Source organism: Symphalangus syndactylus, chromosome 17 (genome assembly GCF_028878055.3).
Source record: "Symphalangus syndactylus isolate Jambi chromosome 17, NHGRI_mSymSyn1-v2.1_pri, whole genome shotgun sequence".
NCBI lineage: Eukaryota > Metazoa > Chordata > Mammalia > Primates > Hylobatidae > Symphalangus > Symphalangus syndactylus.
In genome coordinates this window covers 55974147-55985431 of record NC_072439.2, presented here as the reverse complement: position 1 = coordinate 55985431, position 11285 = coordinate 55974147, and the positions used below count along the sequence as shown (strand labels likewise).

Sequence of the window (11285 nt, the reverse complement as noted above, 5' to 3'; positions counted from 1 at the left end):
GTCACGCTTTGATTCTTGTGTTAAGGATGTTTTTTTGCTATCTATAACAGAAACTTTGAATACAGTAGCTTAACAAATCAGAGTTTTATATTCCATTTCTCATACCTAATCCAGAATTAGATAAACCAGGACTTGTACATTGCATCACAATGCCATCAGAGACCAGAGCTTTTCTGTCTTTTTACCCCACCATCTTTAGCATCTTTATTTATATACACTTGATCACAAGATGACTGTTGCACCTTCAGATATTAAGTCTGATTTAAGGCAGCGAGATGAGGAAAGAGTAAATGCAGTACTCTTGTTTTAGGGAACAAAGGCTTTCTTAATATCTCTCCTTCCTCTGCTATCGGATTTCTATGTGTCTTATTTATCAGTATATTAGTTAGTTTTTGATGCATAACAAACAACTACAAAGCTTCGATAGCATACAACAATAAACACTTATACATCATGATCTGGGATTCAGCTAATCAGGGCCGAGCTAATGGGAGTGGGTCTGCTGAGTTCTGCTGAGCTCCCTTAAGCATTTGCACGTTAGCTGAAACTGTGCTGTAGGCTGGATGAAGCTGGGTTTGGTTGAGGCACCTTTATTCAAGTGTCAGCTCTGCATCATCGTTTTCTTTTCCTCTTCCTGGAACCGGGAGACTATCCCAGCAGAGCAGAGGTGCAAGATTAAGCAAATATATGTATGCAAAGCCTCTTGAAACCTCTTGAAAGCCAAGGCTTAGAATTGGCAAGGATCATTCTGTTGGCCAAAACAAATTACATGGATAAACTCAGAGTCAGAGTTGGAAAGCACAGCAAATTTCCATGACAAACCACATGGCCACAGGAAGAGTGAAGAGTTTGGGCCTTTAATGCAATTTTCCAGGCAGTCAGTGCCACACAACCAGGTCTTGCTATAAGAAAGGCTGAAAAATAAAAACATTTACCTGGGACATCACTATTGAGACAACGCTTATTTATTTCCTACCTTTCTTCTTTTTTCTTCCTTCTTTCTCCTAATTCTCTTCTTCCTTCCCCTCTTCCTTTTCTTCCTTTTCTTTCTTTCTTTTTTCTTTTTGCAAAGAAAGGGAGTGGAAACAGACATCAGATAGGCAGTGAACATTGATAATCATTATTTCCTATATATTACTCATATCTTTAGTGTGATTGCTACTGGACCTCTCTGACAGCCTTCCTTTCTTGTCCATTAGCTTATTCTATTTCCTGCTTCTGAATACTGAACCTTACCCACTTGCTGGATTTCCCACTTGTTGCCTCTTGCCATGCTCCCTTGATGTCATCTCATGCCCTTGCTAGGAGTTTCCCTGATTGCCTGCATTGAATCTAGGAGTCTATACATTTTAGTCATTTCCAGTATCCCCACTTAATTTTTTTTGGGCAGAGGGAAACGGAGTCTTGCTTTGTCTCCCAGGCTGGAGTGCAGTGGTATCATCTCCGCTCACTGCAACCTCCCCCTCCCAGGTTCAAGTGATTCTCAAGTGATAGCTGGGATTACAGGTGTGTGCTACCACACTCAGCTAATTTTTGTATTTTTAGTAGAGACAGGGTTTCACCACGTTGGCCAGGCTACTCTTGAATGCCTGACCTCAGGTGATCCGCCTGCCTCAGCCTCCCAAAGTGCTGGGATTACAGGTGTGAGCCACCGCACCCAGCTGCCACTTAATTTTGACCAACATTAAGTAAAAGAAAAATGGAAAGAAAAATGTAATGACATTTTTGTGAATCTTAAATACAGCCTATCAAATTACAATTTTATCTGACTAAATGTAATCATCAAGAAATAAGATTAGATAGAAGATAAAAACATAGACAAATTAAGGCTGAGGATTTAAAGCAAAAGCAAAAACGAGAATGTCAAATCAGTAAGTATTCCTGAAAGCTGCATGTGGGCCGGGCTCCTTGAATGCAATCATTATTGACTGAAATCAGCTGAGGAAATCTAGTGGCAAACACAGTGGGAGAGTGAAGGTTGATGTGGCTCAGCAACAACATGATGGGAAAGAATGATGCAAAGTCCCAGCTGGACAGCAGGACTTGGTAAATTAGACTTGTTTCTGACATTTTAGAGAGAATTTTTGAAGAAGCTTGAACAAATTTTTCTTGAGCAAGGCTTTAATGTTGTTGTGTTCTTATAAAATGGAAGCTCTCTACCAAATCTTAAATAATACGTTTCTGCAATATTGGCTGCATGCTGTTCCCATTACTTTGTAGTATTTATAGAATTCAGACATAAATGTGATTATTAAAACCAACACAGGTGTTTGGTCTTTAAAATAGAACATTATGAAAATATGCCTTAAACGTAATTTATAATAGATCAAATAGTTTCCTTCCTTCCTTAATTCTCAAAATTTAAGAAAATGTTTCCTGGAATCTGCCCACATCCAGTTGAATATATTTATATTTACAGTATATATCTTAATCAAAAGGTGTAAACATAAACAGAACAAACACAAAAAACATAAAACAAAACAGTAGTTGGAACAAGGGAGCCCAAGTTCTACCATTGGCTGTAGCACTAATTTGACATGTAAATTTATGTCACTTCATGTCTCTAGGCCTCAGTTCACACATCTGAAAATGTGATTGTGTAGCAATCATTTTATTTTAAAGAAACGATGTAATTATCAATTACGCTTAAACTAATATAAGCTCATAGTAATAAAGTGAAGTATTACTGAAGATTGCAAAGGTAAAATATACCTGTTTTTTTCACTAGTGCCTAATTCTTACCTTTAATTCACCAGCAACAATCTCTGTTACCACTATCTTGTAGACTTTCAATAACCTTACCTGCATATAAAAATATAGTAATTCTTAGGCCCTGGTAAAAGAAAAAAAAAAAAAAGTGGGTCTTTGTGTCCAGCATCCAGCACAGAGCCTGGCACACAGTGGCCCTCAGTAAAGGTCTATTTCACAATTGATACCTGAATGACTTGATCCCTGTGCCCCAGGTCCTGCCTTACAAACTGGTTGTTGCTAAATTTATTTTTCTCCTGTGTTCCAGTGTTTTTCTTCTCAGTCTACTATATCACTAGGGCTTTAAGCTGTGCCCTTGAACCTCACTCTGCGGCTGGGGTTATACTTGACTCCTGATACATATTTTTCTGAAGTCAACTACGGCTTCCCATCTGGTGGCAGCCTGGCGCTGCTGGGCACACCCAGTTCTTGTCTCAAGCCAAGCCAGTCTCCTCTTGACAATATGGTTGACTCTTCCAAGTGTGGTGACGGTGTCATAAGAAAACACATAGCAGAATGGGTATTTTTAAGTTTTGCGGTGTTTTCTCATATGTCTATTGTACAGTTGGACCGTAAATGGGCACCTCGGGCCAGCACCATCATCTGCAGGCCATGACATAAGTACAGTGGGGCTGAATTTATTGGCTCTGAGTTTTCCCAGCATGACCTCAAACTATTACTTAGGTTTTTATATAAGCAAATAGACTTTTGGCTGATACAGGTTCTAGCACAGATGCCTGAAGGAGTGACATACAATATGTTGCCGATTAACTGTCTACAGGGACTACTGTGGAATTTGAAACCATCGGAATATCCATGGGCTTTCCCAGAATAACTTTTCTGGAAGTGGGGTTTTTGTGTTAGCTAATCTGCTTGTCTGACAGGCTAGCATAATAAACACACAGGGCCATGAAAATGCTCTTGCCATATTTGGTTCAAATTTAACATTTTATTTAATATTCTATGGAAAAAAGACTGCATCTGTAGATTATAGACTAAAGAGTATATATAGGTAGTCTAATCAAAAAAGATATATTGCAGATGTTTTTAAAAAAGATTGTCTCCTACTTAGACTAATCTATGTTGATTACTTAATTGATCAGATAAAGTATTATCTAAAATTGAGCTAAATCTACTACAATGTATTATATTTTGATTAAATATTTTTAGGGGAGGATAAAAACCAAAACAACCATGAACCCCAATGATCTTTTAACTTTTTTCAGTTTACCCATCTAAGTTCTGTAGATCTTTTACATAACTATTTATTATAAAAATGTATTATAACAACACCAATGAAAATTAAAACGGCAAAACATTCCCTCAGTAGCTCTGCTTACATTTTCTCATATTCTTGTAAAGTTCTTGTTACCTGAGTATGTGTAAGTTTTTAGCATTTTAGTTGTAGGCTATACTTATATATCTTAGTTCTTTTTTAAAATTAAGAAATATTTCTAATTTACAAAATAATATTATGAGCTGATGTACATATATAACTAAGCTTTAACAAATCTTAAGATACTGGCATGTTTTCTTCAGCTATCTTTTTTTCAAAAACATCATAAAGAAATAAATTAAACATTGTAGGGTTAAGATCCTCTATACCCTGTATGCCCTTCTTTAGTTTTATTTTTCTTGTTTCTTCTTCAAAGGTAACCATTATCCTGAATTTAGTGTTTATTTCTCTTGTGCATGACTATTTACCATGCAAGTATTTAATCTTAAGCAACCTGGAACACTGTTTTTCACGGTTCTATAATTTATATAAATGGTATTATATTAAATACAGTTCTTTTGCAACTTATTTCCCTCCAAATATATGTTAGAGATTTATTTATGTTGATACATATAGCTTTAGCTCATTCATTTAAAGTATCACATAGTAGGCCTTTATATGAATATATGGTAACATTCATCCATTTTCTAACTGAGCTGTGAGCATAATTACTGCTTTACATCACTGGCTATTAGAGTAGTTTGTTATGCGGGGTATGTAAACCAACTTTATTAGATATTGACAAGTTGCTTCTCAAGGTATTTGCACCAATTTTATAATTCTGTGATTGCTTCTCAACATACTTGCCAAACCTTGGTATTGGCGGGTCGCCACGTTTTCGTTAATTTTATGGGTGGGAAATGGTAAATGTTACTCTTTTATTTTGTGTTTTTCTGGTTGTTGGTCAGTTTGATTATCTTCTCATATGTTTGTTAACCATCTAGATTTCCTATTTTGTGACTTGAATATGTTCCAATTCCATACCTATTTTAAAATTTGGTTGTGAACATTATTCTTATTAATTTTCAGGAATTCTTGCATTTATTCTAGGTACTAGTTGTTTTTCAGTGACGTGTTGCAAATACCTTCTTTCAGACTTTACCCTTTGCTGTATTAAAGTCCACTTTATTCATATCTTCCTTTGTGGTTTATGTAATTTGTATTGTTTAAGAAATTCTTTTTTATAACCAGGTTATAAACATATTCTATATTCTCTTTTAAACATTAAGAAATTTTGTTTTTAACATTTTGGCTTTAATTCTTTGGGATTTATTTTGGAGTATGGCATAGGATAGGTATATTATTTAATGTTTTACCTTTGGATAACCAATTATCATAGCCCCATTTACTGAATTATTGGCAATGCCACTTCTGTCATATATCTAGTCTACATATTCTTGTGTCTATTTGCTGGATTCTATTCTGTTCCTGGTCTGCTAGTTTATCTCTGCCAATGCTCTCCTAGTTTGAATGATAAAACCTAACAATAAATGTCTTCATATCTGGTCTTTAGTTCTTATTCATTAATTTTTTTCTTCGTTATTTTTGCTGATTTGATCTTTCATATTTTCTGAGGATAAACATCAAATTGCATGGAAGACCTTGTTAGGATTTTGATTGGAATTACATTAAACTTTTATATTAACTTGGGGACGTTTGACATTTTTAAGGTGTTGATCCCTGAGATTCATAAATATAGTATCACTATTCTTTTAATCAGATCTTCAATAATGTCTTCTAAAGTTCTCTATAAAAGTCTTGCATAGTTTGTGTTAATTTTAAGTACCCTTTGATGTATTGCTATAGAGAATGGTATCTTTTCCTTTTATATTTTGTAATTGCCTATTAATGGTAATAGAAGGGCTGTTTTTTAAAAATTTTATCTTTTGTGGGTACATAGTAGGTATATATATTTATGGGCTACATGAGATATTTTGATGCAGGCATGCAATGTGTAATAATCACATCAGGGTAAATGGGTATCCATCACCTCAAGCATTTATATTAATATCCTTTTAGTTATTTTAAGAAGAGCAATTCAATTATTTTTAATATAGTCATCCTGTTGTGCTAGCAAATTCTAGGTCTTATTTATTCTTTCTATTTTTTTTGTATGCATTAGCCATACCCTCCAGAAGGCCTATTTTTGTTCATTGACTTTATTATATATTCAGCAATCCCTAATTCTGTCATTAATTTGAATAGTAGCTTTAAGAATTATCTTGGATTTTCTGTGTGGACAATTATATTGTCAAGATATAAGTGCTGTTTTTTATATTCCTTTCCTATTACTACTATGTTTTCATTTGTTTTTCTAGGTCTTCCAATAGGCTGTTGAATGGAAGTCATGATGAATATATTCTTATCTTGTTTCTAATGTTAAAGAAATGTCTTCAAAGTTTATTTGGCTTGTTGATAGATATCGTTTATCAAGTTATGTTGGTCATTACTCTTTGTTCTTAGATCTCTGCCTTTTTCTTGCAAATTACATCTCCCAGACACTCCCAACTGGGTTTCTGCTATGTTTGGCCAATAGAATGCACTGTTAGGAGACAGGAGTGGAAGAAAAAGTGAAGTTGGAAAGTTTCTCTCCTACTCTTGATGCTTCTTCAGGTAGTATCTGACAGGAGTTCCATCTCCTAGAGACAGTTCCTTTTTCCATGGTCCTCGTTCATGCCAGAGTCTTTATATACATCCAGCCTTTGCCTGGTAGCCTTAGGTTTTGGCATCTACCTACATTACCTCCTCCTTTTGTACCTCATATTAGGAATGTTATAGCTTCCTGCTTCATTAATGTCTATTACCTTTTATGACTTTGCACTCTCTCCACACCTCTGTAACTAGTTCCTTATGTTAAATTCCTTAAACAGGACAACTTGGTATGGGATCCTTCTTATTGACTGGACCCCAATAATACATCAGATTAGAAAAGTTCCAGTCCCTTCTTTGTTTGCTAATGGTTTTGTTGGTTTGCTTTGTTTTTTGTTTTAATATAGTGAGATTACATTTTACCAAATCACTTTTGTTATTGAGTTACTGTATGTGAACAACTGAGAATTGTACATATTATTTCCCTTTTATTCTGTTAATGTGGTATATTAAATTTAATAGACTTCCTAAAGACACTTCATTTTTGCACTCCTTGGGTGAACCCTGTTTGTTTATGATGTCCTTTTAAGAACATTGTGCTGATCGTCAGGTGGGAGAATTCGTACATGTTCCTCCTTTTGCAGGGCAGATTAGAACATGATGATTGGGGTTCGCATAATATGTGATTAACGTTTCTGTGTAATCAGGACTTGCAACATCCCGAATGCTCTTACCTGACACTTCTTAAAAAATAAATAAATAAAAACACAGTGCTAAATTTTATTGTTTGCTATATTTTAAAAGAATTCTTGCATCTGTGTTCATGAGTGTAATTATTCTATAATTTTCTTTTCTTGGATTGCCCTTATCTAGTTTAGTAATGCAATTGCAATGCTCATTGTGAGTTTAATTTGTGTTCATCTCAAAGGTAATTGGTTATTTATTTCAGCTTTTAGGACTCTTCATCCTTGACAATTACAGTTCTATTATGATTTTACTCTTTTGAATAGTTCTCTCTTTAAATATTACTTCTGCATTGTTTCCTTCATGCTTTTATTATATTCCTGTGAGATTTACATTGGACACACTTTCACCTCTGTGTCACTTAAAAATGTAATTACTTCTTTTAAGTAGTACCATGTCTTTGTTTTATTTTTGCAAGTTGAATTTCTTAGATTTTAATTCTTTTTTTATGGATATGATTCACTTGTCAATTTAAATACTGTAAATATTGATTATAAATTCTTTGTCAGTTTTTTAAGAAAATTAATTTTATCTTCAGTATATTAACATTCTGATTATATATTTTCTCTGGTTGTCTTTCTGAGCTTTAGATGTGGTCCTAGTATTTTGATTTTTAGCCTCATTTTGAATGGTAGTTTCTTTCCCCTTTTTATCTCCTTCTCTGCTTGCTCCTCTCTAGTAAGTGGTTTTTTTTTGTTTCCACATAGGCTCCAGGTCGCCAGTGAGAACCAAGTGTTTTAAGGTATTTTGGTGCCTCTACACTGATACAATTTTGGTGATATTGCAGATCCAATCACCAAGCCAGCTATTGGCTTAGTTCTATTTCTAGACTTGGGCCTGTGTTTGTGTCCTACTACCTTGCCAATTGTGGTAGGCAGAATAATGGCTCCCAAAGATGTGCAGATCCTAATCCTAATCCTTAGAACCTAGGAATATGCTTCCTTATGAGGAAAATAGACTTTTGTAGATGTGATTAAGGTTAAGGACTTGATATGGGGAGATTATCAAGGTGGTCCAATCTGATCGCATAAACCCTTAAAACCAGAGAAACTTTTCTAGCTGTAGTCAGTCAGAGATAAATGTGATGACCAGAGAAAGGGTCAGAGAGTTGCTGTCTTTGAAAATGAAGGCAGGGGCTCAAGAGCCAAGAAATGATGCGTGGTTTCTAGAAGCTGGAAAAATAAAACAAATTCTCCCATAAACTTCAGAGAGGAATGCAGTCCTGCTGACATCTTAATTTTAACCCAGTGAGAACTGTGTCAACGTACAGAAGTGTAAGATAATACACTTATGTTTTTGAGGTAGTTCATTACAGCAGTGATGGAAGACTGATAATAATTAGTTTTATAAACCAATTATAACTGATATCCTCAGTAAGAGTTAGGTGTACTGCTTTTAAAAGTACTTTCAATACTATAAAAGTACTTTTACATACTTTTTAAAGTACTTTTAATCTAATGCTTTTAAAAGTTCCATTTTATTTCCTTTATTAGCTTTTTAGCTATACCTCTTTTAAATGTATTAATGCTTGCTCTAGGAACCCTTCATAAATGGTTACATTACAATAAAGATGTATTACAGTATGCATCTTTAACACAGTCTACATTGAATTAATATTATACCACTTCACACACAATCTAAGAACCTACAGTTACCCCTCCTCTCCTTTGTTTTATTATATATAACTCTTCCATCTATACTATAAACCCCACAATGCAGTCTTGTAGTTTTTACTTTAAGCAATTATTTTCGAAAGAATTAAATAAGAGAGTATTTTTAATTTGCCTTCATATTTACTGTTTCTACTGCTTTTCACTTCCCTGTAATTCCAAGTTTTCATATAGTTTAATTTCCCTTCAAATTAAATAACTTTTTAAGGTACTTGTAAAATGAAAGTGTTGGCAAACATTATTTTAGCTTTCCTTCATCTGCAAATACTTTCATTTCACCTTGGTTTCTAGCATATATTTTTGATGAATATGGAATTTTAGGCAAATAGTTTTTCCCCCAGTACTTTATAGAGGTCATTTTATTGTCTTCTGGCTGCCATTGTTTCTTATGAAAAATCATCGATTCTTCTTATCATTGTTTTTCTATATGCACTGTGACTTTCTTCTGTAGCTGCTTCTAAAAACTTTATTTTTCATATTTAGCAATTTAATTATGATTTTGTAGTTGTGGTTTCTGTTAAAATATTTATTTTGCTCGGGATTTGTTGGGCTTCTTGCATCTGTGACTTGAGGTTTTGCCCATCAAATGTGCAAAATAGTACAATTTCTTCCAAATATTTTCGTTTTATTCCCTTTCTCTTCTGTGACTTTAATTATACATGTGTTAGACTAAATATATCTTACAGAATGCAGATGATTCTCTCCTTACAAACTATTTTATTTTTTTCTACAGTTTATGTAATTTCAATTGGCCTGTCTTCAGGTTCACTTAGTCTTTTATGTACTATGTGTGTGCAATTTGCTGTTAATCTTATCCAGTACATTTTGAAATGTAAAATACAGTACAGTATTGTTTTTTTGATTGTAGAAGTCTACGTGATTCTTCTCTCTTTAAATGCTCTTTACCTACTATATTATTATTTAATATATTAATAATAATTATTTTAAAGTTCTATCTGCTCCTTAGGTAATGGGGTCATCTGTAGTTCTGCTTCCATTGGCTGTTTGTGTTCCAGACACTGTGATAAGAAGAGCAATAGAGGCGTTTCATCTCTCAGACAAGGTGATTGCTCAGATTCCTTTTATAGTTGAGTTGTTCCAGATTGGGCCACAGCTTTAACTAGATTGAGTTCATCTGCGACTAGCCCAACTTCCAATATCTAGTACAGCTGCCTTTTTTTTTTCTTAATCTTAGCTATGTTTGAGCTGGGAAGGGGCTGAGCTGCAGTTTTTGATTTTTCAACTTTGTCGTTATACTCACTCCAACTGTGTTCCGGGAATCCAATCACTGTGTGAGTATGTAGAACTATGATTCCAGACTCCTCTCCACTGCTGCTATGACTGTGAGAAAGAAGGTGAATTTTGGGAACAAATACATTTTTTGTGTGGGTGTGATTGCATTTCTTCCAGGTTTCCCCGTTTGGCTGGCACACACTATCTTCTAGAAGCTTGTCTAATTTCTCTTCTTCCCTGTAAAATGTGTCAGGACCAAGGGAAAACTTTTCCTTTACTCTGTAAAGGTTCACTGAAAATCAACTCACCAAAGGCAGTTTAATAGGAGAAAAGGCATACAAATTTATTAACATGTACAGGAGGACTTTATGAAATCTCAGTATAAGATCTCAGAGAAAAGGAAGATTGTTGACACCTTTATATCACCTTGAGATTATAGAAAAGATAGGGGTTTGGGTCATAGCAAAACAGGTTATTGAAGGGAGAGAAAAGGAGGCCTGGCTAGCAAATGTGGTCTTGTTATGCAGACAAAACCTCACAGGAAGCAGCCCTGAAACAAAATAAATGTTTCTTTCAGACCTCAGTTAATCTTTCCCAGATCAAACCAGGAAAGGTCCTCAGATAAAGCCTGGCTGCAGCAGTGCAGACTTTCTCTAAGATGCAAATCTCCCACAAAAGACAGCTTTTTAGCTATTCTTGTATTTCCAGCCCTCCCAATAGTCATCTTGAAATACATCAAAAAATATTTTAGGGTGAAATATTTGGTTTCTTTCAAATGTCTTGGTCTGTGGAAAGTCTGATACCCTATGTTCCAGTACCTAAACCAAGCACCCATCTCCAGGTATGGAAATTTCTCTTAAGGAGGGGTCTGGTTGAAATTCCTTTCATTCAACCACAGATAAGCCATAACTATGCTGATGCTCTATTTCATTGTATAATAATGTTTAAAATTGATTTTAAGTTAAAAAATGCAGAGAAATAAGAGAGTCAAAAACAGTTTTGTTAGAGTTGCCTGAGACATTTCA

At 34.6% G+C, this 11285-nt stretch overlaps 1 non-coding gene across 1 annotated transcript; it reads left to right on the top strand.

The window, feature by feature from the left end:
* Positions 1-7216: 7216 nt before the first annotated feature.
* LOC134733376 (U8 small nucleolar RNA) lies at positions 7217-7352 on the top strand. The gene has a single exon (XR_010116822.1). It is a non-coding gene; the product is annotated as a U8 small nucleolar RNA (small nucleolar RNA).
* The last annotated feature ends 3933 nt before the right edge of the window (positions 7353-11285 follow it).